The sequence below is a fragment of the Microtus ochrogaster genome, linkage group LG8 (genome assembly GCF_000317375.1).
Source record: "Microtus ochrogaster isolate Prairie Vole_2 linkage group LG8, MicOch1.0, whole genome shotgun sequence".
NCBI classification, from domain to species: Eukaryota; Metazoa; Chordata; class Mammalia; order Rodentia; family Cricetidae; genus Microtus; species Microtus ochrogaster.
The window spans coordinates 20,814,815-20,825,061 of record NC_022033.1 but is presented as its reverse complement, the minus strand read 5'-3'; the positions used below and the strand labels follow the sequence as shown (position 1 = coordinate 20,825,061).

General features: G+C 47.4%; 1 protein-coding gene across 1 annotated transcript in view; it reads left to right on the top strand.

The window, feature by feature from the left end:
* Nucleotides 1-1,279: 1,279 nt before the first annotated feature.
* Nucleotides 1,280-10,247, top strand: part of Manbal (mannosidase beta like) — a 31,051-nt gene continuing 22,083 nt past the window's right edge. Inside the window, exon 1 of the mRNA XM_005363022.3 lies at nucleotides 1,280-1,330. The gene's annotated coding sequence lies outside the window, so the exon portion shown is untranslated. The remainder of the gene's footprint in view (nucleotides 1,331-10,247) is intronic.

The window sequence follows — 10,247 nt, the reverse complement described above, 5'->3', positions numbered from 1 at the left end:
TCTGCAAGAGCAGCAAGTGCTCTTAACCACTGAGCCATCTCTCCAGCCCCTATTACTTGCTTATTGCTGTGAAAATACTTTGACAAAAGCAACTTAGGAAGTTTGTTTTGGCTCGTGGCTCAAGATTGTAATTTATCATTAGCAGGAAGTCACAGGAGCAGGAGTCCGGAGCTGCATGCTTAAGGTTCCATCCTCAGTATTGGAAAAGAAAAAGAAAAAAAACAGAAATCTGTCTACACAATTGATTTGGGGGCTGGGGCTGGCTCAGTGGATAAGAGTGTTTGCTGAGCAAGCATGAAGACCTGAGTTTGAATCTCAAGTACCCAGTCCCAAGGCACAGTGGAGACAGGGTTACTGGGGCTGCCCTATCTCAAGGGAATAATATGGGACTGTAAGAGCAGGAAACCTGATACACGCCTCCTGTCTCAGCATGCATAAGTAGATATGTGTGTATATGCCACACCCATACCCACCTACCCACACCAACACCTACACACCCCACACACAGTTAAAAGATTTCGGGATCAGGGCCGCAGTCAGCTGCCCTGGGACTGGAGGATGTTCTGGAGATAGTTTATCCATTTGGCTGCCATGCTGAGTGATGTTGACAGGAGGCTTGGTAACTGCCCTTGTGAACCTCACTATGTGGGATTTCCCATGAGCGAGCAAGAGAAAGACAAAGAGGAAGTCCCAGTGTTTGTCTGACTTAATCTTGGAACTCAAGCTCTGTATTTCCCCAATATCCTGTGGATCACACTCCGCAGCCCATTCAGTGTAGACTATAAAAGGCATGGCTATCAGGCACCGATAACATCACTGCCCCCACCGCGCCAACCCCCGCTGACCTGTCTCACTTATTCCAATGCTGTTATCTGCCTTTCGAACACTTACGGCATTATGGATTCCGTACCCATTGCTTAATTTCACTCTTTCACTTCACTTGATTTCATAGGAGCAGAGATGTTCAGTGGCTGCTTTTAAATTTATTATTTCTTTTTGTCTGGATTATAGCACGTGGATCTGTTTGTCCTCTTATATTGTTGGTTTCTAGCTCAGACTTAGAACTGAGTTCTAAACAGTGTGGAGACAGTCTGTAATCAGGCAGGAGGACAGTCGGGGTCACACTGTGAGCCCCTGTCTCAAATCAAACAAAAAAATTCATTAAGGCTTCACCCTTCAGTGTGAATTTAGGGAACAGGAGGAGGAGGAGGAGGGCGGGGAAGTCGTAGTCCCCGTAAATCCAGCAGAGCGGAACCTGCTGGTGCTTCGGTTGCACCGCTCCCGGGTCACAAGGAAACACTTCCGGTGCAGCGGAGCGGCGGTGCTGGAGGTAAGTATTCAGGTGCCGGTGGCCTGGCTGGACTTCCCGGCGGGCGGGATCGGGGCGGAGCCGTGAGTCGCAGCGGCTCCCCGGGCCGCGGAGGGAAGTTCCTTGCTTTGGACCGTCTGCCTCCCGGGGAGCCGGGGTCCCTCTCCTGGACCAGAGCTCGGGTTCTGCAAGCCCAGGGCCCAGCCTGCCCTCCGCCAGGTGGAGCCCGGGCATGGCATCTCGCTTATGTCCAGTGATGCTGTGTAACCTCGGGCATCTCGCGGTTTCCCTTCTCGGTTTCCTCCTCCGCAGAGGGACCATAGGCCTGTGCAGAGGCCGGAGAGAGCATACCTGTGAAAGTGCTTAGGTGCACAGGACGTGCTTGAGAGAAAGCTGTTAAAGGGAAGGTGATGCAGTGGCCTCCCACGTATCCGCGGTTTCAGTTCCCCGGAACCTGAAAATAGTAAGCGGAAGACCACAGAAACAAGCAGCCCGGGGCTTTTAAACTGTGTGGTTTTGAGTAGCGTGCTGAAGAACTCTGGTAGATAGCCTCAGCGTGTTTGAGCCTCACATTCAATCCCCCAGTACTTCTCTACACCCCCCCCCCCCGCAAAGAGAGTAGCGTGACGAAATTTGCACCCCTTCCTGCTCGGGACGTACGTCATCTTGCTCAGCGGATCCCTGTTATTGTGCTACCCACTCATTAAGTCATTTAGAACAGCTGACTGCTCAAGGAACCCTATGTAATCAGCACCAGGGGAGTAATGCTAGCCTTTGCGTTTTGCCAAAATGAAGCCAAAAAGTGCTACTCTTAGGTAAAAATGTGCTTGAAATAAACAAAATAAAATAAATCCTTAGGCTAAAGTTGCTAAAACCTTTGGTAAGGACAAATCTTTTGTTGCTGTTAGTTTTTGTTTGCTTTTCGACACAGGGTTTCTCTGTAGTTCTGGCTGTCCTGGAACTCACTCTGTAGACCAGGCTGGCTTTGAACTCAGAGATCCACCTGCCTCAGCCTCCCAAGTGCTGGGGGTCAAAGGTGTGCACGACCACTGCCCTACAAGAACAAGTCCTGTATCTGAAATTATGAAGGAGAAACATTGGTGCTGACTGTGGTGTTGTACCATCTACTCCCAACATTTGAGACTTGAGGTAGGATAGTGAGTTTGAAGTCAACCTGGGCTCTAATGCCAGACCTTGTGTAAAAACAAGCAAATTAGGGCTGGAGAGACATCTCAGTGGGGAAGAGCTTTTGCCGCTCTTCCAGAGGCCTGGACTTCAGTTTCCTGCCCTTACGGCAGGCAGCTGCCAACCAGCTCCATAGTGTCCAGTGCTTCTGGACACTTGAGGTTTTGCACAACACAGGCAGACACAGGCAGCTACTCCTAATTAAAAATAGGTCTTTAAAATATTCCAAATCAGGGCTGGTGTGTAGCTTAGTTGGGGGCGTGCTGACCCAGCTAGCAGGAAGCCTTGAGTTTTATCCATGGCACAGGAAGACCTGTGTGGTGGAGCTTCTGTACTTCCTATCTTGGCTGTAGAGCACGTTTGAGGGCTACATAAAAACGTCTCTGAAATCTAAATAAATAAGTGTTGGTTTTGCTTTTGTCCCTCTGTTGCCAAGGTTACAGCCACAGTGCTCAGTTAGTGTTTACTTAGGGTAGCGAGGCCGTCGCATCTGTGAGTAGACAACATGGACAAGAATGTTGTGCGTCAGCCGGCCATGCCCTGAAACAAGAACACAGAGCGAGTAAGGATTGGCTACATCGGTTTAGGAGCGGTCTGTTCTGAAAAGCTCTCCATAGAGGCTGTAGCTGCCAACGAAGCTCCTGCCACATACCCCGTGGAAGCAGAAGAACACACTGAAAGCCATTGCGACATGCCAACAAGCGAGGAATTGGAAGACGTTGCTTTTCTGTGATGGAAGATGACAATGAAACAGCTAACGATGTGGTTTCAAATTCTACATGCCTCAAAGAATAAGATTATGGATTCTAATCCTTGGATGGAACAAAACATTGAAGTCATCCATGTGATCACTTAAGGACGGTGGCCCCTGCAAACATTATGATGAATTAACGGACAACTTCTAATTGATATGCCGTGAAGCATATTTGTTTATTTTTAGACAGGGTTCACTGCCTGGCTCAGAATTCACTATGTAGACCAGATTGGTTTTGAACTCACAGAGATCTGCCTGTCTCCCTAGTGTTGGGACAGAAGGCATGTGCCACCATGTCTGGCAATTGCAATGTCTTTCTGAAATGTTTTTATTAAGTGAGGTTTTTAGGGTCAAAGTCTGGGCTCTGTCAGTGCCGACAAGGTAGACTTGGCCTCTGGTCTTCAATTTATGAGACAACTAACAGCAAAAAGCTGTAAGAGGAGATTATTTGGTGCTCACACATTGGGAAAAGGAACAAGTGAAAGAATCCTCTAACTTCCAAGTCCCTCCCTGAAGTACTGACATGATGCTAAGGTTTAGATAGCAGGGCCGAGGTGTGCATAGCTAAGCAACCTTGGTCAGGAGTTGGTTTCTTCTGTCCCTGGTCCGCCACTGTCCTTGCTCCACTCTGCCCTGCAAGGTGATCTGATACTTTGTAAAAACTGTGAAACCTCTTTCTGGACAAGTTTCTCTTGGTGATGGCACCATAGCTTCATCCTTCTCTTCTCCCAGCGTGAGATCCTCCCTTTCACCGGTTGTGCTGACATGTGTCTTTAATCCTAGCACTAGGGAAGTAGAGTCAGGTGAGCTCTCTGCGTTCATGGAGGTCTACATGGCGAACTCCAGGCTAGCCATGGCTGCATAGAGAGACTCTGTCACAAACAAATGCATTATCTCCTTCCCCAGCTAGGGTGGATACAGGGCTTATTTAAAAAAAAAAAAATGCTGGGCGGTGCTGGCGCACGCCTTTAATCTCAGCACTCAGGAAGCAGAAGCAGGTGGATCTCTTAAGTTCAATTTCAGCCTACAGAGTGAGTTCCAGGACAGCCAGGGCTGCACATGAAACCTTGTCTGGAAAACCACAAAAGAAAAGAAAAAGGTTCTCAGCTGTCACGGATCCCCACCCACCTTTACCCTCTGCTCCTGACACCCAGCCGTTTCCATCCCTAATCCTGCACCACACACCCACCTCACCACCATGCTTACGTCACCACAACCTGAGTGTGAGCCTTGGCACTCAGATGGGAGGAGGAGAGAACTGCCTCCTGTTGTCCTCTGACCACCGCAGGTGGTTCTCCCCACGCTAATGATGTTAGATTTATTTATTATTTTTATGTGCATCGGTGTTTTACCTGCATGTGTGTCATGTGAGGGTAGCATAGATCCTGGAGTTATAGGCAGTTGTGAGCTGCCATGTGGGTGCTGGGAATTGGACCCTGGTCCTCTGGAAGAGCAGCCAGTGCTCTTAACCACTGAGCCATCTCTCCAGCTCCTATAATTCACTTTTTAAAGATACCTAGAGACAAAGGCCAGATTCAATGACTTTTGTTGCAGTTTATTCTCATTGTTACTTTCTTGCTGTCTCATCTGTAACCTTCATCATGGGTGTGTGTAGAGAAGAAAATAATATACTTAAGGTTCAGTACTGTGCGTGGTATCAGGCATCCACTGGATAAGGAAGAGCAACTCTGGGATCTCATACTTTTAAACGACAGTAAGTGGAGCAGTAATTACATTTTGCAAGATGTCTGCACATCAGTTTCAGTCCACCAACCAACCGTGACTCCCTTAGGAGGCAGCTTAGCTTTCTCGCAGACAAAATTCTTACCTAACTTTGAGCAGTTTTGGGGAATTTGTCACAATGGCTATAAGGAAGTGTCTGCTGACACTTTTCTATTCCCCTCCCCCTTTTTAGCTGACTTCTCAGAACAGCTTTGGAAAACCCCCTGCTTAGGAGGCAGGAATCCCTGCCCAGAGTCTGTCCAGCACTGGGGAACAGTCGGGAGATGCTGACACCTCTGGCAGTTTTGGAATCTATGTTTTCAGAGTTAGTACTTAAGTCTTGCAATCTCTCCACATGACTGTTGTTATTTATTTTGAAATGTTGGTGGTTTAAAAGTATTTTCAAGGCTGAAGATGTAGTGCAGATGAAAGTGCCTGCCTAACGTGCACGATGGGCTATCTGGGTTCCATCCTCAGCACCACATAAATGACGACCGGTGGTCCATACCTGTAATCCCCGTGCTGGGGAGGTAGAGAGGGTCAGAGGTTCAGGATCGCCCTTTGACACCTAGCGAGTGCAAGGCCAGCCTAGGATACATGAGACTGGCTCAAAAAATATCTAAAAGCAATTAGGGGGTGGGGCAGGAGAGATGACTCAGTGGTTAAGAGCACTAGCTGCTCTTCCAGAAGTTCTGAGTTCAATTCCTGACAACCATGTGGTATCTCACAACCTTTTATAATAGAATCTGATGTCCTCTTCTGTCATGCAGGCATTCATACAAATATAGCACTCATATATAAAAATAAATAAACTTTAAAAAAATATCCCCCCCCCAAAAAAAAACAATTTTAGGTTTACGGCTATTTTGAGACACTATTGAGTTTTCAATAGAACATTTGCCCTAATCAATGAGCCAGTATCAGTGCATCACCATTAACTGGAATCAGAACTTGGTTCAGATTTCCAGTTTCTTTCTAAAGCCCTCGCTCTGTATCCTGGCCAGAATAGCACAGTGCATCCAGCCAGCCTGTCTCCGGAGACAACTCTTACTGGCCATGGCAGATTCTCAGAACGTCCCTGTTCTAGGTGACCCTGACAGTTTTGGGGATCACTCATTGGTTATTCTGCAGAAGAACCTCCCGGTGGAGATGTGCCTCTTTTTCTTGTGAGCAGACTGGGTCATAGGCTTCAAGAAGGACGGCCCTCACAGGAGCCTGCTGTGATGTGTGAGTGTTGTTGATATTGTCTGGGGTCTCTTGGTTTCAGTGGTCACATAACTCTAAAGTTACTCCCGTTCCGCTTTGATACTGTGCTTGTAGAAGAAAGTCATTGTGGGCAGCACTCATTGAAACTGTGGAAGCATACGCCACACACTCACATGCGCGTGCACACACACACACTCACACGTACACACACACACACACACAGAGTGACTGAAATTCATATGAAAATACCTGCAATTCATATGAAAGATGTGTCTGTTCTCTGCCATTGACTTAGCCAGTTGTTTCTTTGTATCAATATTTCTTTTATATCTTGGGTTTCTTGTTCTTGGTTCCCGACTTTGGCTGTTGAATCTGACTCTTGACCCTGGCAATGTTTGGTTCTGCTTTTTTGCTTTTAATGTACTTGCATGCTTTCTGCCCCAGGCTCGTCCTGTTTATTCCTGCATAGAAATCGTCCACTTCCTTAAGGAATCCTGGTCCTGGTTTCTTTCATGGAAAAATGGTCCAGAAACCGGATCTGGACTCAGGTGTGCTCATTGCTACTGGGGTATTCTTGTTTTCACAGTGTGTGTGTGTGTGTGTGTGTGTGTGTGTGTGTGTATACATAGCTATAAGTATTTCTGTATATGTCTGTGTCAAGCTAAGTGCCCTGTTCTGATGTCTCTAATCCTCATTTAGTATCCTGTGGATAACTGTAGCTTCCTTCTCTAACTTGGTATCTCCTCCCCACTGCTGCACACCCAGTGTCCCTGTGGTAGTTTGGCCCCATAATCTCAGGGAGTGGCACTATTAGGAGGTGTGACTTTGTTGGAGGAAGTGTGTCACTGTGGGGGCGGGCTTTGAGGTTTCCTGTGCTCACAATATCACCCAGTGTCTCAGTCGACTTCCTGTTGCCTACAAGATGTAGGACTCTCAGCCACCTCTCCAGCACCATGTCCACCTGCATTCCGCCATGTCCCATCATGATGATAATGGTTGAACCTCTGAGACTATAAGCAAGACATCCCAAGTAGATATTTTCCTTGTAAGTGTTTCCGTGGCTGTGGTGTCTCCCCACAGTAATAGAAACCCTAACTATGACATTCCCCCATCACTTATAATCAATCCTGGCGTGTGTGCAGTGGCTTCACAACTGGACCATGTAGAGAACAGTTTTTGTTTGTATCTTTTTGTTTGTTTTTTTTTTAAAAGATTTATTTGTTTATTGTGTGTACAACATTCTGCCTCCATGTATGTGCACACGCCAGAAGAGGGCACCAGATCTCATTACAGACTGTTGTGAGCCACCATGTAGTTGCCGGGAATTGAACTCAGAACCTCTGGAAGAACAGCCAGTGCTCTTAACCACTGAGCCATCTCTCCAGCCCCCCCCTTTTAAATTATTTATTTATTATGTATACAATGTTCTGTCTGCATGTATGCCTGCCCGCCAGAAGAGGACACCAGGTCTCATAGATGGTTGTGAGCCACCATGTGGTTGCTGGGAATTGAACTTAGGACCTCTGGAAGAGCAACCAGTGCTCTTCACCTCTGAGTCATCTCTCCAGCCCCAGACCCTCTTTTTGGTTTTTGATACAGGGTTTCTCTGTGTAGCCCTGGCTCTCCTGGAACTCCCTCTGTGGACCAGACGGGCCTTGAGCTCAGAGATCGGCCTGCCTCTGCCTCCCAAGTGCTGGAATGAAAGATATATGCCACCATGCCCAGCCCAGGAAGCTGCTTTCGGCCGCTAGTTGAGGTGCATATGCGCTCCTTCAGCCTTTAGTTCTGGAGACACCACTCATTTCAGGGTCGCTCATGTCAGGACCTTAGTTCCATCACCTCTTCAGTGTGTATAAGATGCATTCAGAGTCAGAGTGGCACCCAGTATTCCATTCTGAACCTTTGCATCATTTGTGTACATTAAAGTCTACTCTTTGTGATGTGACCTTTTTTAGTGGGTTTTGACCTTTGGTGCTTAACATTTTCTGTTTACAGTATTAAGTGGAGCAGTTTCTCCTCTGACTGAACTTCATTCATAATTTGCCCTGTTGTTTCTCTCTTTGGAGTATGTCGTAACTTCAGTGTCTCCTGCCTGTCACGAGCATTTCTTGTGAGCCTGTTAATATTATTATAACTGTTTCTACTCCTGTTCCCTAGTCTTGATCTCTATACAGCAGCCAGAGGCAGTGTGTGATTTCTCTGTCAAGCACCTTTTTTTTTTATATTTATTTATTATGTATACAATATTCTGTTCGTATGTCTGCAGGCCAGAAGAGGGCACCAGACCTCATTACAGATGGTTGTGAGCCACCATGTGGTTGCTGGGAATTGAACTCAGGACCTTCGGAAGAGCAGGCAATGCTCTTAACCACTGAGCCATCTCTCCAGCCCCCCGTCAAGCACCTTATAATGGCTTCATTTCCACTCAGAGTGAGAGCCAAAGCCCTTTTAATGGTCCACATGACCCTGCCCAGCTTGCTTGCTCTCCTGCTCACCTTGGAGCCCATTCCTGTCTTGGAAACTTTGCCCTGACTATCCCTCCATTCTGGAATATTGTAGTAGGTGGTTAAATAGCACTCTTTGCTTTCCTTTTTTGGGGGGTGCATGTGTACTGTGGATTGAGTCCAGGGGCTTGCATATGCCTCTGAACTACGTCCCCAGCCTTTTCCTTTCTTGCCTTGGCAAAAATGTCACTTTCTCAGCTTTTCCTGACCACTCCATATAAGATAACATGCCTTTCCTCCTCCTCCTCTGGGTTTTCGACTTTTCAGCCCTGACATTCCTCTGAATGTGTCTAAGCGGACTCTCCAGAGTGGAAGCTCCGTGACACACCGGAATGGCATCTGTCCACAGTGCTCCTTTGCAAGGGCCTTTGCTCTCTAGCCAGGGAGAGTCGTTTATGCAAGGCTGTAGCCACTCTGTTGATACAGTTGTTTCTTTCTCTCACTATGGCATTGTCGAAGCTCCCCCTGCTTGATCACAGTGTGTGTGTGCCTGGCATGCTTCCTTTCAGTGAAGCCCCACGGTGTTCATGCTCCATCACCAGCTCCCTTCCTGCTGGACATGGATGTGGCTTCCTGCCTTCCAGTGGTGGGAATGGTGCTGCCAAGACTGCTTTTGTACTTGGAGGCCTTTTCTTTTTAATTGTTTCCTTAATCTAAATTCTAGGAAGTAAGTTTTTCAGACAAAGGAGATTATCGGTTTTATGATCTTGTTATATGTTGGCCTAGTAGCCATTTAAGAAAAAAAAAAGCTTAAGTATATTATGGCTTTGGGCACATTTGTTGATGGCTCAAAATGACATCAACTCTGTAAGAAGTCAGGAGATCAGTCACAGTGTGCTAGATGTCCATAGTCATTCTGTGCACCTCCAGCTTCCTGATGCCTGGCCCTGCCTATCACAGGACCCCTAGTCCACACAATAACAATACACTTGGTAGGCTTCTCACAGTCTTGAGCATGAAGCTTGGTCTAGGGCACTAAGTTTATGAGGTGCCGGTGGAGGAGTATGGCTTTCTCCAGCCTTGGACTAGGGCCAGTGCCCTGGAGAGCCTGTCAGATCCTCCAGGAGCGTGCTGGGCTGCCTTGGAATTCACTTCAGGGCCAGCTTAGGAGCTGCTCCAAGCAGTCTGCCTGCTGTCTGAGCCTTGCACCTTACACATGACCAAAGATGGTATCCCTGAGCTCTGTACCCCACCTGAGTCACCACAGTTGGAACCAGACAACATTGGACTCTTTCCAGAAGTCTTGGGGGAGGAGGGTCTGACGGCTCTGAGGACGGGGGCAGGGACAGTGAGTGAGGGGGTGGCTCAGGCTTCGGAGGGCTTCTAGAATAGACTGAATTGATGTGAGAATTGACTGTTTTGCTGGCCAAGCTCATGACCTTCCAGAGTGACCAGGTTAAAAGGGAAACAACAATACTTTGTGTAAAACTCACTCTGTTTACGTAGTGGGCCATTTATAATCCTTCAGTTGTTTTTCATGTTGGAAAAATCATTTCAAGTAGAGGAACCATAAGGCCTAGATGAAAGAAGGACATATGGACAGCCTGTGGTGGCAGGGCTAGTCTCT